The sequence below is a fragment of the Micromys minutus genome, assembly GCF_963924665.1.
Source record: "Micromys minutus genome assembly, chromosome: 23".
Lineage (NCBI taxonomy): Eukaryota > Metazoa > Chordata > Mammalia > Rodentia > Muridae > Micromys > Micromys minutus.
In genome coordinates, this window is record NC_137958.1 from 6,500,292 (window position 1) to 6,525,667 (window position 25,376).

A 25,376-nucleotide genomic window follows, 5' to 3' on the forward strand; every position below is an offset into this window, starting at 1 on the left:
GTGTGGATGTTATTTCCCAACTTCTGAAGTTGAGAGACAGACACTCACATAGATACAGTTATACACTGTGGCAAATCCCTTAAAGAAAAAGTGCAGACTGTCAAGTTACAGAGATAGAACAGAATAGCATCTCTGAGGGAGTGACAGTTGAGCTGACACCTGAGATCTCTCTCTCTCACACACACACACACACACCAGGATGAGCTGCAGAACCTTCAGTCAGCAGGAATAGTGTACACAGCAGGACCTGAAGGGAGAAAGCTGATGTCAGTGAGCATCTAGGAGGAGGTTGGTCAGGAAGCACATGTAGGGGAGAGGGGGGCCACAAAACAATACCCTGCTGGAGAAACACTTGGAAGTCAGGTCATTGCTGGCCCTCTAGGTCTTAGAAGTAGTTTTGGAACTCAGGACAGTTACTACCTATTGTGGGGTTTTGAGATGTAATGTAAAATGATTTAACTGATACCACAAGACTGGTCTTGCTATAGCAAAAATAGATTCATGGAGAATAAGGAGGAAGCTCAGGGTGTATCAGTGGCATGGTGGTAGGGTGGATTTAAAAACAGGACTTGGTACGGCAGTGAGTATGATGGTAAGGGTGTTTGTAGTCAGAGATAACCTGTCCATTTCTGACTGAATTAGATGATGTTGATATCATTCAGTGAGTGGGACAGATCATAGAGAAATCCTCCTTTCAGGAAAGGGCCAGAAGTCCTATTTTGGATGTGTTAAGACTCCTGTGCAGTGGGCCATGTGGCTTTGGAGTTGAACAAACAATCAAGATTAAATAAGTGTGAGAGCAGTACACATAAAGACAGACAACATAGTTAAAGTCCCTAAAATGTATGAGTTAACCTAAAGGTGGAGCAGGAGGAGAAGAGGCCACAGATGGATGCCTACAATGCCTGATAATAGAAAAGCGAGAGCCAGAAAAGGACATAGTGAGACCCAGGAGAAAACCCCAGAGGTGAGGTGCCGTGAAAGTCAGAGAATATTTGAGGGGCAGGGAAATGTCTTAGGTGGTACAATGTCTGCCACAGACCCTCAGGACCCAGGTAAAAGGTAGGACATGGTAGCACATGCCAGCAATTCCAGTCTTGGGAGTCAGAGCATGGAGATTGGAAGATGCCTGAAGCTCACTGGCCAGCCAGTCTAGCTGAGCCCATGAGCGTCTGGCTCCCTGTGAGACCCTGTCTCAAAAAGGAAAGGTGGATAGGGCTGGGGAGGTGTCTCATTGGGTAAAGAGGTGCTTGCTGCAAAGCCTGATGGTCTGAGTTTGATATTTGGAACCCATGTAATGCTGAAAGAGAAAAAGCAACTCCACAAAATTATTATCTGGTTTCCACATATGCACCATGACACGTGTCATCCACAACACACATATACACACTAATAAAAATATTTCATTTTTTCATATATGTGTATTGTATCATCACTTCCCTCATTTCTCCTTCCTCAAGTCCTTTCCACATACCCATATGCCCTCTGAAATGCATGCCTCTTTTTCTTTAGTTAGTATTATTAATATACATATATGCATGTATATGTAAATGCATAAATATAACTTGGTAAGTTCATTTAGCATTGTTCATATGTGTATACATATTTTTAATGTTGTCACTTGACTTTGGGTAACCAGTTAGGGGTTTTATCCCTTGGAAGATTAATTCCCCCTCTCTCAGTAGTCATTAATTTCCTGTAGTTATTCATCTAGTGTTGGCTCCCCTCCCCAAGATTTCCCCACTTATCTTGGCATGTCAGCTGGTATCATTGTTCAGGTCCTATTGAGTTAAGGTTGCTATTTCTGTGATGAAATGCCATGACTAAAAAAACTTGTGGAGAAAAGAGTTTGTTCAGCTTACATGTTGTCTTAGGGTTCCCATTGCTGTGAAGAGACACCATGACCAAGGCAACTCTTATAAAAGATAATATTAAATTGGGTCTGGCTTACAATTTCAGAGATTCAGTCCATTTTCGTCATAGCAGGAAGGAATGCACCATCCAGGCAGACATGGTACTAGAGAAGGAACTGAAGAGTTCTACATCTTGATCCAAAGGCAGCCAAGAGAGCGCTGACTCTTCTGGACTTGGTGGAGCTTAAGCATAGGACCTCAAAGTCCACCCCCAACTGACAGACCTCCTCCAACAAGACCACACCTTCTAATGGTGTCACTTCCTATGGGCCAAGCATATTCAAACCACTACATACTTCCCCCATCACTGTTTATCATCAAGGAAAGTCAAGACAGGAACTCAAACAAAGCAGGACTTGGAGGCTGATACAGAGGCAATAAAGGAGTGCTGCTTACTGGCTTGCTCCTTCTGCTTTCTTATAGAGCCCAGGGCCCTCAACACAGGAATGTCACTGTGCACAGTGGGCTAGTCCCTGCCCCATCAATTATTAATTAAGAGACTACCTTACTAGCTTGCCTACAGCCAGATCTTATGAAAGCCATTTTCTCAACCAAGGTTCCCAAGTCTCAGATAACTGTAGGTTGTGTCAAGTTGACATAAAACTAACCAGGAGAGGAGTTGGAATAGATTAACAAAGATGGAGAGCAACTGAGGAAAGGTGCCCAATACTGACCTCTGGCTTCTACAGATGTGCACACATGTACATGTACACACACATGCACATATATGTACATTGACAGAGAGAGATCCCTAGAAAATTATGATGTGTCAAAGGGATCATTAACTAGCCACACATGGAGATCACAGTGTTGGAGAAGAATAGTTTGAATTAAAGAAGGTATGGATAGGAAAGGCTGTTTGCTGCTGCTACCTGCGAGCAAATGGCAAAGCTGGAGGTAGGAGACATACACAGTTTTCAACATGACTGATTACTGCCTCCTGCCATGGGGCTGAGCTCCACGACCTCTTACCTCAAACAGCATGCCTTTTCCCCTTTTCTTTCCCTCTAGATGGCTGTAAGATTTACACCTTGCCTGCTCTGGGGTTTTTCTGAAGAAAAATGATTGGAGGAACATAGGTAAGCAATAGCAAGAGGCTGGAGATAGATCTACCTCAGATGGTACAGTGTGTGCCTGATATTCCCAAGGAGATACACAAGGAGATACACCTCAGATTACAAGGAGATACACCTCAGATTCACAAGGAGATACACATCAGATTCACAAGGAGATACACCTCAGATTCACAAGGAGATACACCTCAGATTCACAAGGAGATACACATCAGATTCACAAGGAGATACACCTCAGATTGTGCTGTATTTGCCTAATATTTGTAAGACTCAGAGTTTAATTTCTGGCACTGCAAAAAAAAAAAAAACGTAACGAATATATGACGGCACATATATTTATCACACAATATGTGACTAAACAGCAACAAGATAGCCTGGTACGGTGGCACATGTCTGAAATTCCAGCACTTGGGAGGTAAAGGGATCAAGTTTATTCTTGCCACATGATGAGTTGGACACTGGCCTGGACCTCCTGAAGCTCTGCCTTACAAGAAATGGGGTGGGAGAGGACTGGATGGTTCAGTTGGAAACGTTCTTGTCTTACTAGAATGAAAAGAAGACCCAACTTTGCTCCCCAGAATCCACATTTTTAAAATGCTGGCATGGTAGCTTGCACTTGTGTACTGGCTGGTTTTGTGTCAACTTGACACAAGCCGGACTTATCAGAGAAAGGAGTCCCAGCTGACGAAATGCCTCCATGAGATTCAGCTGTAAGGCATTTTCTCAACTAGTGATCAAGGGGGGAGAGCCCAGCCCATTGTGGGTGGTGCCATCCCTGGGCTGGTAGACCTGGGTTCTATAAGAAAGCAGGCTGAGCAAGCCAGGGGAAGCAAGCCAGTAAGTAACATCCGTCCATGGCCTCTGCATCAGCTCCTGCTTCCTGACCTGCTTGAGTTCCAGTCCTGACTTTCTTTGGTGATGAACAGCAGTGTGGAAGTGTAAGCTGAATAAACCCTTTCCTCCCCAACTTGCTTCTTGGTCATGATGTTTGTGCAGGAATCCTGACTAAGACAACTTATAATCCCAGAGCAGGGGAAAAGGAGGCAGAGACAGATAGATTCCTGGGACCACTCAACAGCCAACCTAGCCTACACAGGCAGCTCCAAGACAATGATGAACCCTGTGTCCAAAACATGATAGTTCCTCTGAGATCAAATACATGTGCATGCAGATCATGCACATACACACACACACACACACACACACACACACACACACACACACACACACACAAAATGACAAAGCTCTCAGTTTCCAAAAGGCTTAATTTAGGCAGTTCTCACTGGGAACTCCTGCATCTTATCTTCCACTCTGGTTGTTTTGTGGCGGAAAAAAAATGTCTGAAGGGATCCATGTCCTATTGGCATGCATGTCTGTGCCACCCATGGCCAGAGAAGTTTACATTGAAAGGCTGATCCTTGGCCAAAGGACAATAGAATATGATAGATAAATGCTTCCCCTTACATCCGCGGGGTAGACATGTTTGAGTCGGGTTTCATGATTCCCATCAGTAGAGAAAGAGAATCCGGTGTGTATAAAAATAGTTAAAACATGAGCATCAATTTTTTTGTTTTGCAGCAGCAGCAACAACAGCATCACCACCACCAGCAGCAGCAGCATCACCACTACCACCAGCACCCATACCCTGAGGTTATTCCTCAGTAATCACCTACCTACACACCAGCGTTTGAGACACAGTAGAACATGACAGGAAGTAGAAGAGGGAAGCAGTGACTGGTACAGCCAAGCCTCTGAGAAGGTGAGAGGAGTTGGGTGGAGAGGAGTTAGGAGGGTGTTTTCTCTATGTGCCACAGGGGCACAGGTAGGATGAATCAGGGGCAAGTCTGCTTGGAGTTTGGAACTTCACAAAAGACAGGTTGCCTGTCTGCATTAGTTTGGATTCAGAGAAGAAATTACATATATGTCATTTGTTTAATATTGGCACCTATATTTGTGCCTATAGGGAAATTTGTTGCAAAGACCCGGCTTTTATAATGGTGAAGGGAAGAGGTATGAGAACTTTCCTATTCTATCCTATCCATTTTTCTATTGTTCAGGCTTTTTCTTATTCACAAATTGATTTTTACTAAGTACATAGGTGATACTTTAAAAATCTCTATGCATTTTAAACATGGAATTTGACTCCTGGGAGACAGCTATGTGGAGAACATTTTTTAACTTGGAAAATATACAAAGCAGTCAGTCACAGTATTTCTGAATTACTCATCAACCACACTTTTAAAAGATGTTTAGTGTGGCTCATGCTGTGCTCTGTTATAAACTAATGGTTTTGCACATGTTGATACATGAATGAAAAATAATGAGGAATTTCAGAATGGCTGAGGTTGAGTTATGTAGCAGTTGTAACTGGCTCCTGGACTATATAGCAAAGCAGCTCGAGTTGATCAAGACCTTTTGGTGCCAAGCAGGCTGAAACTCCAAAGCTATCCCACCACAAATTATCTCAGCCAGTCATCCTGGCCTGGGACCTAGACTGTTTATTTTTTGACTCAGCATGGTTTTAGTTTTCTCTACACTGATTTTGGATCTGTGTATCACTTACTTCTAACATGGGGCTTATGTTCATTACATTCCTGTGGAGAGTTTAAACACATATCCTGATAATGTCTTCCAATTCTGCCTAAGAAAGGCAACTTGAAATATCAGCAAGCTATTTGTCTGAAGTGGGAATCATAGGCTGTCATCAAACTGCTCACTGAGTGACTAAGCTTCTCTTGAGCTCCAGATCTCATTCCCTTCCTCAGCAAGCATGTCCCTTCCTTGGTGAAGAAGTATAATGTCAGTGTGAATCAGGTTAGCTCCCAGGCCTTGCTACCAGACTCAGGTCCTACCAGAGTTTCTAACTAGACTCTGTAAGTCTGAGAATAAAGATCAGCCTATCTGACAAGTGCTATCTAAATCTACCCTAGTGTAGTATCATCCAATAGAAAGTTAACACTATAGGGACTTGGGCTGTTGGGAGTGGGAAAGGCGGGGACTGGTGGGAGAAGTGTATCACTGGGGGCTTTGAAGGCTAAAATCTTAGCCCAGCTCCTGCCTGCTACTTCTTTATATTTTCTAGTTGCCATGAGGAAAGCAACTTCCTTTACATCATGGCCTTGCTATGATGGTATTCTGTCTTGTCTGGCATCTAAAAACAGATCCAACCGACCAAGGCTGTGAAGCTTCGTGTAGGTTGTTCTGAAGCTGTTAGTATTTTAATGTTAATTCCACTTCCTCAAGAAGGGCTGCCTAGTCACATGACTCCAACTGAACCTTCCCATTTTAATTAGTAAAATAAAGGAAAGCCAGTGACTGGGTGGAGCTAGGAAAGTAGAGAGGGCAGAGGAGGTCAGAGGACGAGAGGTCAGAGGTTGGGAAGTGGAGGAGGTGAGACAACGGAAAGGGAAGATCGTGGCAACATGGAGCTTCCCAAGGACCAGCTAGACCCAAGTGATATTTATTGGTGTTAAAAAGCTATGAACATTAAGGATTTTATAGGTCTAGCGTCTTATATGAAGGGCAGTTTATATCTTTGCCTATTTGATGCAATCTTGTTGTGTAGAGGGTTTGTGGATTGAGAGTTGAATATATAAACCTGTATGAAAGGCTATCGGGCTGTAGAGTTGTGTTTGTGTGGGATTTGGGGTAGAGAAACACCCCGGGACAGAGGCAGAGAATAGGCAGTAGAAAACCACCAGGGAAGGGAGTTAAGCGGAGGAGTTGGGCTGGTGGCGGCTCAGACTGGGAGCCAGAGGAGCATGTGGCTCCGAACTAAAACCAAGTCTGAGGAGTGAGACCTCAGGGTCAGCAGAGAGATAACCTGTTCTATTTTTTAATATTTACTACAACAGCTGGGAACCAAAATTAGTCATCCTTCCTTTTTTGTCACAGAGACAAAAACTCAAGATCTATCTCTATGAAGAAAGTAACAGAGCAGGTGAAATTAATGCTGACAGCATATTATTTACCCTATTAGGTCTGAAATAACATCATTGCACCATGAAATGAATATTAGAAAACCTGTGAATTAGTTGACATTTGGAGAGGAGAGTACCGCCTTGAAAGCTGCTGTGTATTTTATACTTTCAGTTCATCTCAATCAGAAGCAATGATACCCAAGAGCTCCCTGCCTCCTGCTATTCTTTTGATCAGTGCCCTTGAAGATGCCATGAAATCCACTGTTTGAACCATTTTCTGATACAACATACCAAAAAATGTGATAATGCACCACCCTAACAGTGACTTCCTAGGGCTACTTTTTCTGAAAATGTGTGAGTGGTCCAACCCCTCATTCATGTGAATATACTCTTACACAATGACAAAGTGGGAATAACATCAAGGACAAATGCTGTATTTTGAAAAGGAGTGTCAACTTCAAATATAGCTCAATGTCCTGTTCACACTTACCTAACAAACATCTGATTCTTATGAACTTGAGAAATCAACAGGAGATGGAGGTGATTAAAAACTGTCGTGAATCATCTTGGTCATCTTGGGAGCATCAGTAGCTCAGGAACTTTGTAATAAAATAGACTTGAAATCCTCTGTAAAGAGTGGTATGTTCTTAAAGTTTCTACAGAATACTTTACAACCTTGATATGGGCTGGGCTAAGATGTATAAGGTTGAAGGAAGTAGTAAAACAATGGTAAAGGCTAAAAGAACTGCCCTTTCCAAGGAAGGACTCCTCAGTCCCACTTGGGAGGGTAAAAAAAGCAACCACAAGGGGGAAGGAAGGGAGGGACCTGGGAGGGAAAGGGGATAGGGGTGAAAATGGGGGGTAGGGGAACATGATCTGGTATTGGGTGGGGTAGAAAGACTGAAACTCTGAGGGCCAGCCGAAAGAATGGAAACAGGCAACCTCAGAATATAGGAGGTTGGGAGGACCCTCCAGAATGTGAGAGACTCTCAGGACTCAAAGAAAGGGACCTTAGGTAAAATGCCCTACAGTGGGGAGAGGGAACTTGTAGAGACCACCTCCAGCAGAAAGACAGGGCATCAACTGGAGGATGGGGTTGCCATCCCACAGTCAAAACTCTGACCCATAATTGTTCCTGTCTGAAAGAACTGCAGGGATAGAAATAGAGAAGAGCCTGAGGAAAAGTGACAGGTCCAAAGCAGGATCTACTCAAAAGGGAGGCCCCAAGGTCTGACACCATTACTGAGGCTATGAAGTGCTCACAAAAAAGGGATCTATCATGACTGCCCTATGAAAGACCCAACAAGCAGCTACAAGAGTCAGATGCAGATATTTGCACCTAACCAATGGACAGAAGCTGCTGACCCTATGGTTGAATTAGGGAAAAGCTGGAGGAAAGTGAGGAGGAGGTGACCCTGTGAGCAGCTGGTCCCTCTGCCTGGCGCTGTGTCTCATTTCTTACCTACCTCAGGCAGATGCTCCCTATCACTCCCAAGTGATGGATTCAAAGCCTAGACTCTAATATACAGTCACTGATAATAGGATACTAGCCCCAGAAATCTCTGAACACCCCAGAAACAACTCACAGGCCATATGAAGCTCAAAAAATCAAAGACCAAAAAGTGAAAGCCTCAGTCCTTCTTAGAAATAAATAAATAAATAAGTGTATAGCACCCTCTCAGAGTGTGGTACACCTAGACCTTAAATCATTAATAATACAAAGCTAAGAATATAGCCTTGTGGCAATTTTTGGTATTCAAAAATCATTATGTTTAATCTACACATACCAAGAAAACTGTTTCCATGTTACATTCTTTTCTACATGTACTTTATGCTTATGGTAACTAGTAAGATTTTAATGCATGCTATCAAACCTGTAAAAGAATCAAGTACTGACAAAATATATTCATATAGTTTTATGCCAAAATGCTTTTAAAACTCTGTACATGTATCTCTCTTTTTTAAATAAAGTTGTAAGAAAAAAAAAAGGCTAGACTCAGAGAAATGGCTGGAGATGACAATAAAAACTGTCTGCAGGGAAATCTAAGCCCTCACTTCACTCTTCTGGGCCAAGAACGGGGAAGAAAGGGCAAAAGGAAGGGGGAAGTAACAGAATTTTCCATGTGTGTTTCACTTTGTTTATGGATTATAATTTGACCATCTCATGGTTTCTTTTAGTTTTAATATACGTTCTGGAAGGGAGACAGTAAGGCATTTGAAGAACTCAATAAAACCATGGCATTTGGTTGATAGAAAATTTACCCTTTTGTTTCCCCTGGAAGAAATCCAACCTTGGGCTGTTGACAAACATTCCCCTTTTGCTGCCCCAATTCCTCTTGAAGCCAGAATGAGGTAATCAAACTTCTCTAAGCAACTACGTAATGCTAATTTGCATATTATTTCCATAAGAAATGGTGCAGGGATTTTTCTCCTGTGGGAGAAACCCAACCACAGAACCTTCTTGCATTTCATACTGTTTCTTATTTCCTGCCATTGCAGTCCTATGAGATTCCTGACCGTACTGTAAGCCCACCTTGCACCCCACTGCACCATTATCCAACATACAAAATTAAATTTCTTAAACCTTCATCCTTCAGAGACACAGGAAATCCATTCACTTCCAGAATATTCCATAGGACTCCCGAGAGATTTGTTACTACCTCACAACAATTCCTGGAGGCTCTTTCTGCTAGATCTGCTCCAAGCATTGGTACACTTCTTCCCAAAAGCTGTAAAGGTTAATTAACTTCTGACAAAGTATGAAAGCCTTGTTTGTCTGGGTCTCCTGAGGCTGCCCCTTTCCAAGGAGGCCCTCCTCTCTTCTCCTGGGTCTGGTTTGTTGTTGGCACCTGTAGTTTCACTGGTAACACTGAGCCCATCTTCCCTCTTCTCCTCAAAGGCCCAGGTGCCAGATCTAGAGGAGGACAAAGAAAATGTATTAACAACAAACTAACAGAGCTTTTCCCAAGAAATCAACCAGTGCTTTTCTACTGAAGGAGACTCATTAGGGTGTTGCTTCTCTCCTCTTCTATCAGTTTTCTCATTTCAAATTAGCCTAAGTTTTATCCCAGAAAATCACAGTCCTGTTAAGCTGTCCCAACAAAAGGGATATCTTCTTCTAGAGATCAACCAAGCACCCACACCTAGCAACAGACTCAGTGTGTGGGCACAGTTTTGTTTCCACAACAGAAGCATTCTAGAGTATTTACCGCTCTGCACTGGCATCCTTATGGTCAGGGAAACAGAGCACCTGTGCACACGAAGGGGTGGAAGAGATTTCTGGGATTGAGAACAGGGACAGAGGAAAGAGAACAACAGGGAAATTCTCTAGAAGTACTTTTCAAGCATGAAGATGTTCACATTCTATAGGACCATGTGAAGAAAACTGCAGTGCTGCAAAATGTCCACACTTAGGGTTCAGATAGATGGCAGATTTATATCCATTTGTTCTGTGTCCTCGGGCAAGTTTCTAACCAGTAAAGCAGGAATAAGTAAGGATCCCTAGCACATAATATACATATATCAGTTGACAGCTAGTGAGTGCTCAATAAATATTATTCCTACTTCTACTGTTATTTCCAATAAAAATACTCCAGAGTTAATCAAATACTCTAAGGTCCATTATGGGGGTTAGAAGGCAGCTCACTGAATCGCTAACCTTTTTGCTGGTCTTGTTCCCTTTTTCATTAATATCTTTAGTTAAAATATAAAACAATGGGCTTCATTGAAGCTTATTTTTATTTCTATTATTGGGCCTTACTCAGACCCTTCCCACCCTCCCGTTACAGGGAATAGCAATAGACGTTTGCTAGTCCCTCCCAGCTGCCCTCTTCCCCCCTCCAAATAGTATCTCTTCTGCTTAGAGAATGTTAGATTACTGGTGCACAGTTTTCAATATGTAAAAATGGCATTAAAATCACTCTTATTGCCTAAACTATTTATTGTAATAAATAAAAATTATGGAAGAATACACCATCAGACTAAGTTTAAGTGTAACAGGTACAACAACACAGATGCCCAGGGACCGAGCTGAACGGAAATGCTTCTGAGCATCAAATGAAGAGGGGCCTGCTGACCCAGGGTTAGCCTTTCAATGACACACTTCTCCTTCAGTAACAAACGTCAAGTACATCTCCAAACCTTCAGACCAAAGTTATCAAAAGTTCACTTTTTAGCAATTACTTTTCTGAAGTTCAACAGGGTTTCAGGTTTAAAACTCCATTTTCTCAAAACCAGAAGGCAGAAGAGACAAAAGGTTATCTGTGGTGCCTATTAGCATCCGGAACACACGCTGACCTCCATGTTTCCTTCGCGTCACAAGTACACTTCACAATCCATGCATCTTAGCCCTTCTCTCTGTCTCCCTACCCTGAACTTGCTCAGCTTGTGGGCTTCCTTCTCCTCAGCTACTCATTTTCCTTAGAACCCTGCTACTTGGACCACACTTTCTCTGTCTCTCTCTGTCTCCTCCACTGTCTGTGTCTCTCACTTATGCCCTTTCTCTCCCTCTCTCTTTTCCTCTGCCCCTGTTTCTCTCACTTCCAGATCCAGTCTATTGGCCATGTTCAGTCTACTTCTTTCTCTCTCCACTCTGGACCCTTCCAGATGGCTGTTCTCTCTCTCTCTCTCTCTCTCTCTCTCTCTCTCTCTCTCTCTCTCTCTCTATCTATCTATCTATCTATCTCTCTATCTCTCTATCTCTCCCTCTCTCTCTCTCTCCCTCTCTCTCTCCCTCTCTCCCCCCCTCCCTTTCCTGTTTATAATTTTAAAACATCTTTCTCTTATACATGAAGCAGTCATTTCATTAAATTTACACACCAGGCTCCTGGGTTCATCCAGCAGCTGTCAACTAAAATCATTTCCTTCAAAAGACAAGTCAGATAAAGTCAGTGCTTTGTTGGCTTCCTATTTCTTTCTAAATAAAAGTAAAACTTCCTTTTCCTATCCTATCCAGGCTGACTTGATCTCCTTCTGTCTGTAATTCTCTCCAGGCCATTGCCTGAATCACCCCTTCCTGTCCCTCAGGCCTCAGTTTGTGTGTCTCCTTAGCCAGCTCTTCTTTGCTCACCGAACCTGAAACATCTCTGCTGTGGGTCTTTGTCTCGTCACTTTCATTTTCTTATAACCCACACCCCATCCTGGGATGTCTTGCCTAATTTAGAGAAACTGCCTCATTGCTTGTTGAGTTGTGTTCTATCTGCACAGACAGGCTAAGGAAAAAAATGTCCACAATCAAGGGAAGATAATAAGGTAAAAATAGGAACACACATGTAAAGACTGGGTCTTCCTGGGAATAGGATTCTAAATATATATTTTTTCCCTGAACATTTTGTATCAGTATACAATCAATCAAGTACTCAGAAAATAAAATCAAACTATTTCTGTTTGTAAAAGAAGAAAAACAGGTTTAACTATAAGAAGTTTGATGCTTAAAATGAAGTACATTACGTGACCTGAACTGAACTGATGCTTACAGAAAGAACTACAAGCAACTTTAAAAGTAAAAGGCTCTTCTGGTCACCCCAGGCCAGGTGCTCACATCTGAAGATTTGGGCTCAGGAGCCTCAACATTTGCTTTTCTGGGTCTGGGTTGCCTTACTCACTATTATCTTCCAGTTCCATACATGTACCTGAAAAGTCCATGGTTTGTTTTGTTTTTGTTTTACAGATGAATAGAATCCACATTATATATGTACTACATTTTCATTATCCACTTGTCGTTTGAACGACATCTAGACTGTTACCATGTCATAGCTATTGGGGACAGAGTGCCAGTGAACATCTATGATGTAGGATACCACGTCCTTTGGAAATATGACAAGAAAAGGTACAACTGGGCCATACTAGCTTTTTGAGAATTCCCCACACCACGTTCCATAGAGGCTGCACCACTTAGCCATCCCACCAACAATGACTAAAGGTTTCCTTTGCCCCTGCATCCCCTCCAGAATTTGTTGTCGGTTGCCCTTGTCTTTGCCATTTAGAATGGGGAAAGATGAACGAACTCTCAAGGTTGATTTGGTCTGCGTTTACCTAAATGAAAGGGATGGTAAACTTTTTTTTTTTTTTTTTTGAGATGTTTCTTAGCCTCAGTCATACATAAAGAATTAGGGGCAAGTGATGCTGTCAGAGAGAACACAGTCTTATGGGGATAAGGGCAGTGCATCTGACCAGAGGCATTTGCATGACCAGGGGTGGGGTCATTCACTAGAGCAAGGGTCACTTACCAGCACTGCAGAAACCATTGACTACCTTCTGTCCTTAAGCCCTCAGGAAAAGGTAGGGTTTCAAAAGCCTCTCCCTCAAGAGATTAAATTGTAGGACGTTTTTGGTTTTTCTAGACAGGATTTCTCTGTGGAATAGCCCAAGCTGTGCTAGACTTACTTTGTAAACCCAGCTGGCCTCGAATTCACAGAGATCTACTTGCCTCTACCTCCTGAGTTCTGGGATTTAATGTGCATGCCATCCTGCTGGGCCTATCTTGTTATACTTGTAAAAGGGTGTAAAATTCAAATTTAGTCTCTATTTTTAAAAGTTTTCGTGGACCACAATCATGTTTGCTGTTTCATATTTCCCGCACCTGCTTCCACAGCACTACATCATCACCCGGAGTGGAGAGGATCCACACAGATTGCGCTACGTCATCACTCGGAATGAAGAGGATTCACACAGTGAGTGTGCTACGTCATCACCTGGAGTGGAGAGGATCCAGACAGTGAGTGTGCTACGTCATCACTCGGAGTGGAGAGGATCCACACAGAGTGCGCTACGTCATCACCCGGAGTGGAGAGGATCCAGACAGTGAGTGTGCTACGTCATCACCCGGAGTGAAGAGGATCCACACAGAATGTGCTACGTCATCACAGAGTGGAGAGGATCCACACAGTAAGTGCGCTACATCATCACCCGGAGTGGAGAGGATCCAGACAGTGAGTGTGCTACGTCATCACCTGGAGTGGAGAGGATCCACACAGTAAGTGCGCTACGTCATCACCCGGAGTGGAGAGGATCCAGACAGTGAGTGTGCTACATCATCACCCGGAGTGGAGAGGATCCACACAGTAAGTGCGCTACGTCATCACAGAGTGGAGAGGATCCACACAGTAAGTGCGCTACATCATCACCCGGAGTGGAGAGGATCCAGACAGTGAGTGTGCTACGTCATCACCTGGAGTGGAGAGGATCCACACAGTAAGTGCGCTACGTCATCACCCGGAGTGGAGAGGATCCAGACAGTGAGTGTGCTACATCATCACCCGGAGTGGAGAGGATCCACACAGTGAGTGCGCTACGTCATCACCCGGAGTGGAGAGGATCCACACAGTGGGCAGCACTAAGCTCACCGCCAGGATCTCTACAGAAAATATTTGCCAATCTCCCCGTTAACTGGAACCTCTGATCAGTAACTATATCATGATAATATCATTTTGTCTGTGTGGACGTGTGTCAAATGAGATTCTCAGCACCGGCAACCCTGCGTGTGGTCTGGAGGAGTGGCCAGAGTATATCCAAGGCAAATATAAGAGTCTAGAGGCCCAGAGAAAACTAGAACAAAGAGCTCTACCTGCCCCCATACTGCTGGGTAAGGCTCTGAGAACAGCTGATTTGAGAAGTTCCCACATCCCTGTGAGTAACTCCTCAACTAAGTTCTGTAAGGAAGCCCAATAAACTTAAGAGTTCGCCAGAGTGAACTCTGGCAGAATCGTAAAAGAGAACTTTCCTCTCTTCCTGGGAAGGAATTTTAAAGATATATACATACATATGTATGGGCAGGAACAAACTACATATGAATAAACCACCCAGTCTGTGAGTTCCTCCCTAATAAACAGCCCTGGGGTGACAGTTCCCATTCTGTTATTGTTTAATTCTTAATTTGTTTTTTTTTAACTCTTGTGTATGAGTGTATGCTTGTGCACTTCTATGTGTGTTTGTGCACATTTGTGTTTCTGGTGCCCACAAAATCTACAAGAGCATATTAGATTCCCGGGAACTGAATTTGCAGATGGTTATAGACCACCATGTGGTTGCTGGGAATTGAACTCAGATCCTCTGGAAGAGCAGTCAGTGCTCTTAACCTCTGGGCCATCTCCAGACCAACCCCTGCTTTTATGCAAAAAAAGAAGCCCCTGCAGTTGTGTAAAAGGCTCAAGAATAATATCGCCCCATCCCCATCCCCATGTAAACTGAAGGAGCATGTATGTATTCATGATTCCTTATATCTACACAACTTGAACTCTTTGAATGTATCATGAGAAACTTAAAGTGGTGGACCACCCCCTCCCCCACTAGAGAGGCAGAGCTAGACTGACAGGGAGAAGTTGCGGCGTGCTCCTTGACCAGCGAGGAAAGACGACCACCACCAGAGGATTCTTCTCAGATCACACTTTATTATGGGAGCCTCTTGGTTGAAGGGGAGAGCAGGAAGCGAGGGGCCCCGAACTACCCTAGCTGTTCGCTTATATAGGGAGAAGCGCATACGGAGCTTGCCATGATTGGTTGTCACCAGTCTGCTGACACCAGAGGCCTCGGGATTGGCCAGAGATAGGTTATGTACTGCGCATGAGCAGGGTGCAGTGCCTTAGCTGACAAGAGCATTACTATATATGGACTTGTTTACCTCAAACCGCGAGGGAGCCAGCGCCATCTTGTAATGGCGTCCGCATTCGGCTCCCCACAAGAAGTAAAGACTTTGACTCTATCCCTCTTTAGTTCTCTTAATATTTAAATCATTGAATATATGACCTTTTTATAAAAAACTAAATAAGTTTTTAAGAAATGAAACCAAAATTCACAAGGAATGCACCGGTAGTCTTTCTCAATGGTGTGGTCCAGGCCTCCCCTCTTTTCAGCTGACAAGGGTGTTGGGCAGGATTTTCTACTCCTCAGAACCATCTCTAAGCCACCAGGAAACAGGTTTCTTCCTTTCTGCCTCATCTTTTGAACTCCATCTGATCTACCCACACTGTTATCTTCAACAATACTATGCCCTCCTGTCTACTCATGGCCCTGTCTACTCATGGCCTCTTCCATATCTTCCATGTTCCTTCTCCAATCAGATCACCCACTACCTCCATCACCCAATCAGATCACCCACCACCCCCATCACCCAATCAGATCACCCACCAGCCCCTATCACCCAATCAGATCACCCACCCACCCCCACCCTACATCTTCCTCCTTCTCTTTCCCGAGTCTCTGGCCACCACCTTGACCTATAAGTGAAATAGCTCCTACCTCTGAAATAGTTACAAGCTTCTCCCTTTCAGAATATGTCACTCGGCACTCTGAAGTTGTTCAAGTCTACTCCACCAGGTCTGGGCACCGCAGTCAGTTTTCTTAGTGCTTCCAAGTCCTCTGCCCCCAGTCCCAGATCACCACTCTTACCATGCCAGTCTCCTCCTCTGCCCTCTAGAGTGGAGGCTGCATAACATACCTATTTGGGGTTTCTGCTCTCTGATTTCAATCTATGACCTTCTGTGGATTATCAAATGTTTTTTCTTACAATTCCAAGGCATTATCTAAATGGCTATTTATCCCTATTTTCTCCTTGAATTCTAGTGAAGTAGTTACCCAACATTAAACTTGATTCTGTATTTTAGATCTGAAGTGTTCTCCCAAATGTTTTGTGTTTAAGTAAAGGCTTGGTCCCTGGTATAGCCATATTTAAAGGTGAGTTTTTTGAAGACATCAGATCATGAAGACTCTGACCTAATTAATAGACTGATGAACTGATTCATTCAGACTTTGGTGGAGACTTTAGAGGGTGACACTCAGATGGACAAACTAGGTCACTGGGCACTTGCTCGGGAAGGATTTATCTTATCCCTAATCCCCTCCTTCTGTTTCCTGACCTCCATGACCCACACAGCTTTACTCCACTGTTGTCTTCTGCTTCACTATGACCCAGAGACAATGGAACTGTGTGACCATGCGCCAAAGCCTCTGACATTATGAGCCAAAATAAGCCTTTGCCTGCTGAAGTTGGTTAGCTCGGGTATCTTGTTTCCTCAGTGGAAAACTGTGATGTCTAGCCACTGAAGGCTTGTCTTCTTAGACTGTTCACCTCAGCCAGCTCTCCTCCTGACTCATCTTGCCTGACACATCTACTGGCCTTTCCTCAGAGTTCCTGTAGTAACTCATCAGATACTAGACTGTTACTTCATCTGTCTCTCTCCCTTGTTGCGTTTTGTGGCACGTCATTCATCACACTCTCACTTTCTCTTCTTCATTCACTTCCCACTGTGAGTGCCCTCAGACACTACAGTCTATGCACGATCCATGTCTGAAGACATTGCTATTCATGTTAAAACACAACTTCCACATTAGTAATTGAAGCACAAGACAGATAGGTACCACACTCACATGCACACTCGAACATACACACACACTCACATGCTCACACACCATGTACACACTCATGCTCTCCCTCCCTCCCCCCTCCCTCTCTCTCCCTCCCTCCCTCCCCCCTCTCACATACACACACACACACACACACACACACACACACACACACACACACACTGCTTCATTACATGGACTGAGTATCAGATAGTAATGAGCACCTCACATCTAGGCAGAGTTTCTGGCAGAATGTGCATCTAGGTGAGCACATGGAAGGATTGCCCAACAATAGGCCCATAGCCTGGGATAGAGACTGTCTTAGTGGCCCTACTGGGTCCTGGAACCCCATAGTACCTTTCCCATGACTCCACTTCAGTATTACAAGTTACCAGTGAATGGTCTGTGGTTGCATTCAACATAATTGAAATAGAGTTTACAGAAGAAAAATAGGAAGTACTCTCTTGAGAAGTGAGTGGGACAGGACTTTACTCAACTCCCTATGCTACAGCTGCTTCAGGGTCACACAGTGACCTTGCCAGCTGTAATAATATAGTGGTAATTGAATTAGAGGTGGAAGAACTCCTCAGAAGGTGAGTTCATGAGTTATTCAAGAGGTAGCTCTGGGAATGCTCCAAGCTGCCGCCAAACAGTCATACTTACATTCTGTATACCTTTTTTATCAGGCACTGTTCTAAATGCTGGTGACATAAACACTGAGAAAAGTTATCCCCTTCCTCCCAAAAGATCGTACTCTAGTACCCATTAAACTACATGTTCAATCAAGTGTAATCTAGAGTTAGACCATCTTAAGAGAAACAAATACAAAGCATTAGTATGTTTGATGTAGTCTGATGCTTATAACATCTTTTCACAACTATTACTAACTTTAATATGTATAGTACTTGAGAAGAAGAAGCAGGAGAACTGTTATGAGTTTGGGACCAATCTGGTCTTCATAGTGAGTTCTAGGTGAGGCAGCGGTGGTGCACACCTTTAATGCCAGAATATGAAAGGAAGAGGCAGGTAGATCTCTGTGAATCCAAGGCCAGTCTGGTCCACAAAGCAAATTACAGGCATTACATAGTGAGGCCCTGTCTCAAAAACAACAAAAACAAAAACACAGTGGATTCTCAAGACCTTATTGTAAAAACAGAAAATTCCTATCATCCCAAAAAAGTACACGGAGAGAATAGTGTGGTACCCGTGTTAGAGAAGAGGACATCAAAGCATGAAGAAGTCATATGCACAGTTGTATTTCTAGCCTATGGCTGAGAGCTGTGACAAGAACCCAAGTAGTCAGGTGGAATTCACATTTCTATACCTGGTTCTGCCTTCCCCCGTTCCCTGGGCTGCTTAGGGAAGCTGCTAAGCTGGCTGTTTTTCCTCTATAGTTCCTTTATTAGTAAGAATCTCTTCTCCAGGAAATTCCTGGCCCAGAAGACACAGATGGACCTAGAACTAGCAAAACTTGCCCTGACCACATTGTAGGGCCTTGTGCATTCTACAGCCTGCACTACATAATGCACTACTCTATTGAGAGCACTTTCAGGCTCCCTTTGCCCCATCTACTGCAAGAATAAAGACAATTCTCAGCAATCAGATGGTCGACATTCCAGAAAATGTCGACATCACTCTGAAGGGGTGCACAGTCATTGTGAAGGGCCCCAGGGGAACTCTGTGGAGAGACTTCAATCACATCAATGTAGAGCTGAGTCTTCTTGGAAAGAAAAAGAAAAGGCTCCATGTTGACAAATGGTGGGGTAACAGAAAGAAACTGGCCACTGTCAGAACCATCTACAGTCATGTTCAGAGCATGGTCAAGGGTGTTACACTGGGCTTCCCTTACAAAATAAGGTCTGTGTACGCTCACTTCCCTATCAATGCCGTTATTCAGGAAAATGGGTCTTTGGTTGAAATCCAAATTTTCTTGGTGAAAAATACATCCACAGGGTTCAGATGAGGACAGGTGTTGCTTGTTCGGTCTCTCAAGCCCAGAAGGATGAATTAATCCTTGAAGGAAATGATACTGAACTTGTTTCAAATTCAGCAGCTCTGATTCCACAAGCCACAACAGTTAAAAACAAGGATATCAGAAAGTTTTTGGATGGCATCTATGTGTCTAAGAAGGAAACTGTGCGGCCAGCTGATGAGCCCCAGAAACAAGATCCTGATCACAAGTGCAATTTGGGGACAATAAAAGATTTAGATATTGAAAAAAAGAAAAAGGAAGCACTTTCAGGTACAATAAAACCAGATCTCACGTTAGTCTGTTGTATCTACTATTCTAAAGAGGAAATTTTCCAGGCTTCCTTTATTTTCCCGAGTGTCTGCCTTTCCCAGAACTCAAGAGAAGCAGGAAGAATGATTTATTCACCACTACTGGCAGCAATCCGTGGCTAACATGATTATGAGCTTCCTGTGAACAACATGCATTGTTAAGGAAACAACAAAAGATGAAAACAGGTTATCTTTGAGAGAGAGGAAGCTGCCTCCTTGGTCTGTGCTCTCTACCTCAACCCACACCCCTGTGTTCCTCAAAGCACCTACAGCAACATATTGGTGCAAGTTCCATGACTATTGCATAGGCTTGAGGGGGAGGGGAGAGGTAACTAAAAGAGAAAGGAAGAAGATGGCTTATCAAAACTCATTAGTGCTTTCATCTCCATAGATGGAAGAGCTAGGACTCCATTTGTTTGCATCCTCATTTCTCAAAATCCCAGATAAGAGCAGCCATCACACTGGGTCTGTTGTGAGGAAAGGATGCCTGGGATCCTCATGAAAACACCATATTCCAGGAAATTATGCTGGAGTCACAATAGAAGCAGTGGCCACATTAATCACTGCCCCCAGATTGCTCTAGAAAGGCTGGACATAGCTTTGTGTTATTTTAGGCTCTCTGGCTCAGAAAGCACCATTGGATGGAAACACTTCACGTTCCCCCGCCCACCAGTTCCAATTCCCAGTGCTGCCTTGTGGTCAGTAGAGAACATTCAGTTTGTATGTCTTAAGAAATATGGGACAAGACGATGAGTGGAGAAGTGCCAGAGTGACACTGGAGGTGCGTCAACAGGCCTATGACAGGTGGCGATGGCCAGCCTGGGAATCACTTACAGTCACAGAAGTGGCTTTCTCTCCCGGCCACTGTCCCTGATGGGAATGCTGACATCCAAGCCAAACCACGAGACTGTGGAGAAAGATGTCTTGGCTTATTTGCACACGAATTTTCTCGTTGTTGGAAAACTGCCCAGAAAGTCATGTTCTGAAAAGGACTTTGTTTATTGGCTGCTGCTTTTTAAAATTATTTCTTAAAGACATTTTCCTCCTGATCACTTGGACAGTATGCTTGCTTTGTCTTGCCATATTCTTGTCGTAATGAAGATTTTCTGTCTGCCATTAAGAAGGAGCTGACTTTAGATATGCGGACAAGAACATGTAGAGGACTAGTGGACTTATTTTGTGGAAGTATGCCCACAAGAAAGTGCCACCTCCGCTGAATATAGCTGAGGTTGCTAGTACTGGAAAATGCAAACCGGGGTAACCTCTCACTCAAAATACAGGATTTGTGCTGCCCATTAATTCTCTCCAGGTGCAACCCAGCAGGCCATGCCTACATTCTGGGTCTTTGAAAACAAAGAAAAGAAAAAATCCCAGTTTCCACCCGTAGCCAGTTTCCCTGATGTAAATATTCTGACAATGGAGAAGTAACTGATGTAACTGCTCAAAAACTTGCTAAGCATATACAATAGGCTTATGCTAATGATTCCACTGCGTCACTTGCTGGGGGAGGGGGATCATCTTACTTGCTACTTCCAGGCTTGGTTTTGTTACGTGTCACACACATGCACTTGGCCAAGTCTCACTTTCCTCTAGTGCAGTTGTCTCTGCAGCCCAGGTGATGTAGTAAATACTACTGGTTTCGCAGCCAGACCCAGCACCTTTCTTCTTGAACTGTGGCCTCCCTGATGCTCCCCTCATGCCATATTTGGACTAACAGACTCTGTACCCTAGGGTTGATCTGATGAAATCAGAGCTGACACAGATGCTCAGTGATGTCTGGACGGTGGCAGTCAAGTTTCTCTTTTGAATATGTGAGCAGAGCAACCTAGAGGCTAGGTCGGAGGGACAGGAAGGAAGAAGGAAGGGGGAAGGAGGAGGGAAGGAGGGAAGGAAAAGAAGAATGTTTTCTTATCTGTGGCTGCCATGGTGCTGTATTTGAGAAAGGCAGCCAGAGCTTCTGAAGAGTGTTCTTCAGACTAAGATGTTCTGAGTGGGTTCCAGCAGACCTGTAACTGAAGCAGAAACTCTCCTCCAGGGTCTTTTGGAGCCCTAAGCACCAGCGGTTCTGTCTGTGCTCTGACCAGCAGCACTGACTCCAAACAAACACTTAAAAAGTACCACCTTAAACTACCACAGACCTGCTCAGTCAGGAGCTCTAAGGTAGACCTAGGAATGTGTGTTCCTATATCCTTTCCTGGTGACTTCGGTCCTTGCTCAGCTTCAACAAAGAATGTCACTTTAGTTAAGTGTTTACTTTTCAGAAATAAAATCTAGGAGCTGAAGAGATGGCTCAGTCAGTGAAGTGCACTCAGCGGGAGCATGGAAACCTGAGCCTGGATCCCCAGCACCTATAAGCATTCAACACAGCAGTTTGGATCTGCTGGGAGGCAGGGACAGGTGGACCCTACCCTCACTTCTGAGCTCCGGGGTCAGGGAAAACCCCTGCCTCAAAAGTAAAGTGGGAAGTAAGGGAGAAAGAAACTTGATGTCAGCCTCTGGTCTCCATTTACTTGCCTATGCATATGCACACACTCAAGCATGCATGTTTTCATGTGCACACACTCAAGCATGCATGTACAATACCCACACAAGTAGATAAAGACAATGTTACTCAAAATAAATGGCAAATTCCTTCATATTCCAAAGCGAGGCTAACGTAATAGATGGCAAGTATGGAGATGTAAACATTGCCTGTAAGTGAACAGCCAAGGAAAGCGAGTGTAAAGACTGAAGCATCACATGAACAATCATGAAAGCCAGCACAGCATTTCAGAACGCTGCAGCTAGAGAGAACCCAGAGCAGATGGCTCAGAGACTGCGTGGTTTTTGAGTGGACAGGATTTCACAAAATGCACCACTAAGAACTGAAATGACTCATGCTTTCTGACCCTTGGAAACAGCTTGGTGTCCACTAGAGAATGATTTGCATAAGTACAGTAAAAAGTGAAACAGGAAACTGACCTCACTTTGCCCTGACGTATATCAAAGCATACTTTTCACTGTTGGTTTTGAGTCATTTGATTAAATAGGAATTTTCACTTTAAAATGTTCGGACGGGGCAGTTCCCATGGAGAGGGTTCAGTGGTAACTTGGTTTTGTGAAACTAATGTGTTATTCTAATTCAAACAGAGCAACCTAGAGGCTGGATTTGGGAGGAAGGGACGGTAGGGAAGACAGACCTGAGAGAGAGGAGTTGGGTACACTATGCCTTGCTTCTTGAGAGCAAACCACAGGCTGGATAAAGGGATTCTTCACATAAACCAACAGGATCTCTGTTTTGTTTTGTTTTTTGTTTTCTCTCGTGTTTTATTGGATATTCTCTGTATTTACATTTCAAATGTTATCCCTTTTCCCCGTCTCCCACTACCTCCCTCCCCCTTCCCTGCTTCCATGAAGATGCTCCCACTCCCAACCACCCATTTCAACCTCAGCACCTTGGCATTCCCCTACACTAGGAAAATGAACGTTCACTGGAACAAAGGCCTCTCCTCCTATTGATGCCAGACAATGCCATATGCAACTGAAACCTCTACTACATATGCAACTGGAGCCATGGGTCTCTTCATTTGTATTCATTGGTTGGTGTTTTAGTCCCTGGGAGCTCTGGGAAGGGTTGGTTGGTTGGTTGATGTTGGTTTTTTTCCCATGGGGTGGCAAACACTTTCAGCTCCTTTAGTCCTTTCTCTAGCTGTTTTATTGAGGTCTCCATGTTCATTCTGATGGTTAGCTGCAAGCATCCTCATCTGTATCACTATGGTTCTGGCAGAGCCTCTGAGGAGGCATCCATATCAGGCTCCTGTCAGTAAGCACTTCTGGGCATCAGCAGTAGTGACTGGGATTGGTGTCGGCATATGGGATGGATCCCCAGATGAGGCAGTCTCTGATCTTTTCTTCAATCCCTGCTCCTCTATTTGTCCCTGTATTTCCTCCCATGAATGTTTTGTTCTCCCTTCTAAGAAGGACTGAGGCATCCACATTCTGGTCTTCCTTCTTTTTGAGCTTCATAAGGTCTGTGAATTGTTTCTTGGGTATTCAGAGCTCTTTGGCTAGTATCTGCTTATCAGTGAGTGCATACCGTGTGTGTTCTTTTGTGGCTGGGTTACCTCACTCAGGATGATATTTCCATCTAGTTCCATCCATTTGCCTAAGAATTTCATTAACTCATTGTTTTTAATAGCTGAGTAGTACACCATTGTGTAAATGTACCACGTTTTCTGTATCCATTCCTCTGTTGAAGGACATCTGGATTCTTTTCAGCTTTTGGCTATTATAAATAAGGTTGCTATGAACATGGTGGAGCATGTGTCCTTGTTATATGTTGGAGCATCTTTGGGGTATATGCCCAGGAGTGGTATAGCTGGGTCCTCAGGGAGTATTATGTCCAATGCTCTAAGGAACCACCAGACTGATTTCCAGAGTGGTTGTACCAGCTTGCAATCCCACCAACAATGAAGGAGTGTTCCCCTTTCTCCACATCCTCACCAGCATCTGCTGTCACCTGATTTTGATCTTAGCCATTCTGACTGGTGTGAGGTGGAATCTCAGGGTTGTTTTGATTTGCATTTCCCTGATGACTAAGGATGTTGAACATATTCTTTGTTTAGCTCTGTATCTCCCCCCTGGGGGGGGGGGGAGATGACCTTTATTGAGCTTATCCACCAGAGTGAAAATAATGTCTGTACAAAACCAAATGTCTGTTACTATAACTTCTGCATCACAATTAAAATCCAAACAGTTTTTTCTAAAAATGTCAACTCAATCAAAGCCCACTACTTTAGAATCAATAGCTTCTTTGAAGACACAGTAACACTTAAATAATAAGACTCCAATACAGAAATTTGGTTAGTTGGAAGGGTAATTAAGCCTCTGACTTGCTCAAATGGAACTACAAAAAGACAAAATTGTGTTTTTTACAGAGATACAGTCCACTGTGATCACCATCACTGGACAGCTGTTAAGAATATTTAGAGTCCTGAGATAATAAGGAATCCAGGCATCCTTAGACAGTCTTCCGTTGTCCTTTCTTCCCGATCAGCGCTTTGTGGATGTGTGGGCCGACACCACCGCCGGCAATGGTAGCCTTGATCAGAGAATCCAATTCTTCATCTCCGTGTATAGCAAGTTGCAAGTGACGAGGGGTAATACGCTTTACCTTACAGCCGTGTGATGCATTTCCTGCCAGCTCAAGTACCTCTGCGGTGACGTACTCCAGGATGGCTGCATCAGCAGTCCAGCCCACATGTGTGGCTGGCTGTCCTAGATTTTTTCATGTGTCAATGAGTATGGCCCACAGGGAACTGTAAGCCAGCCCTCTGCGAACAGGAAAGCTCCTTTGTCTTGGCCTTTCCGGAGTCCTTTCCAGCCTTACCGCCAGCCATCTTGGACTGAGATGAAGCTCGGACAAGCGAGGACGAGATGAAACCAGGGAGATGCTCAGCGAGATCCTGGAGCCCACTCCTCCATTGTACCGCGATTCAAACTGTGCCTGTACCCCATTTTTTAATACAATTATTTGATTCTCTGGAGTCTAATTTCTTGAGTTCTTTGTATGTACTGGATATTAGCCCTCTATTGGATGTGGGATTGGTAAAGATCTTTTCCCAATCTGTTGGTTGCCGTTTTCATTTTGTCCTTTTGACAGTGTCCTTTCCCTTATAGAAGCTTTGCAATTTTATGAGGTCCCATTTGTCTATTCGTGATCTTAGGGCATAAGCTCTTGGTGTTCTGTTCAGGAAATTTTTTCCTGTGCTATGTGGTCTAAGCTCTTCCCCACTTTCTCTATTAGTTTCAGTGTACCTGGTTTTATGTGGAGGTCTTTGATCCACTTGGACTTAAGCTTTGTACAAGGAGAT

At 43.8% G+C, this 25,376-nt stretch overlaps 2 pseudogenes across 2 annotated transcripts in view; one reads left to right on the plus strand and one right to left on the minus strand.

The window, feature by feature from the left end:
• LOC308435628 (large ribosomal subunit protein uL6-like) overlaps positions 1–20,952 on the plus strand; it is a 41,208-nt pseudogene extending 20,256 nt beyond the window's left edge. The window contains exons 3-5 of the transcript in view: positions 13,499–13,621; positions 18,797–19,486; positions 20,834–20,952. The product of the transcript in view is annotated as a large ribosomal subunit protein uL6-like (transcript). The remainder of the gene's footprint in view (positions 1–13,498; positions 13,622–18,796; positions 19,487–20,833) is intronic.
• Positions 20,953–24,523: 3,571 nt separating this feature from the next.
• On the minus strand, positions 24,524–24,976 carry LOC308435693 (histone H2A.Z-like; annotated as a pseudogene). Its single transcript has one exon. The product of its transcript is annotated as a histone H2A.Z-like (transcript).
• Between the last annotated feature and the right edge of the window lie 400 nt (positions 24,977–25,376).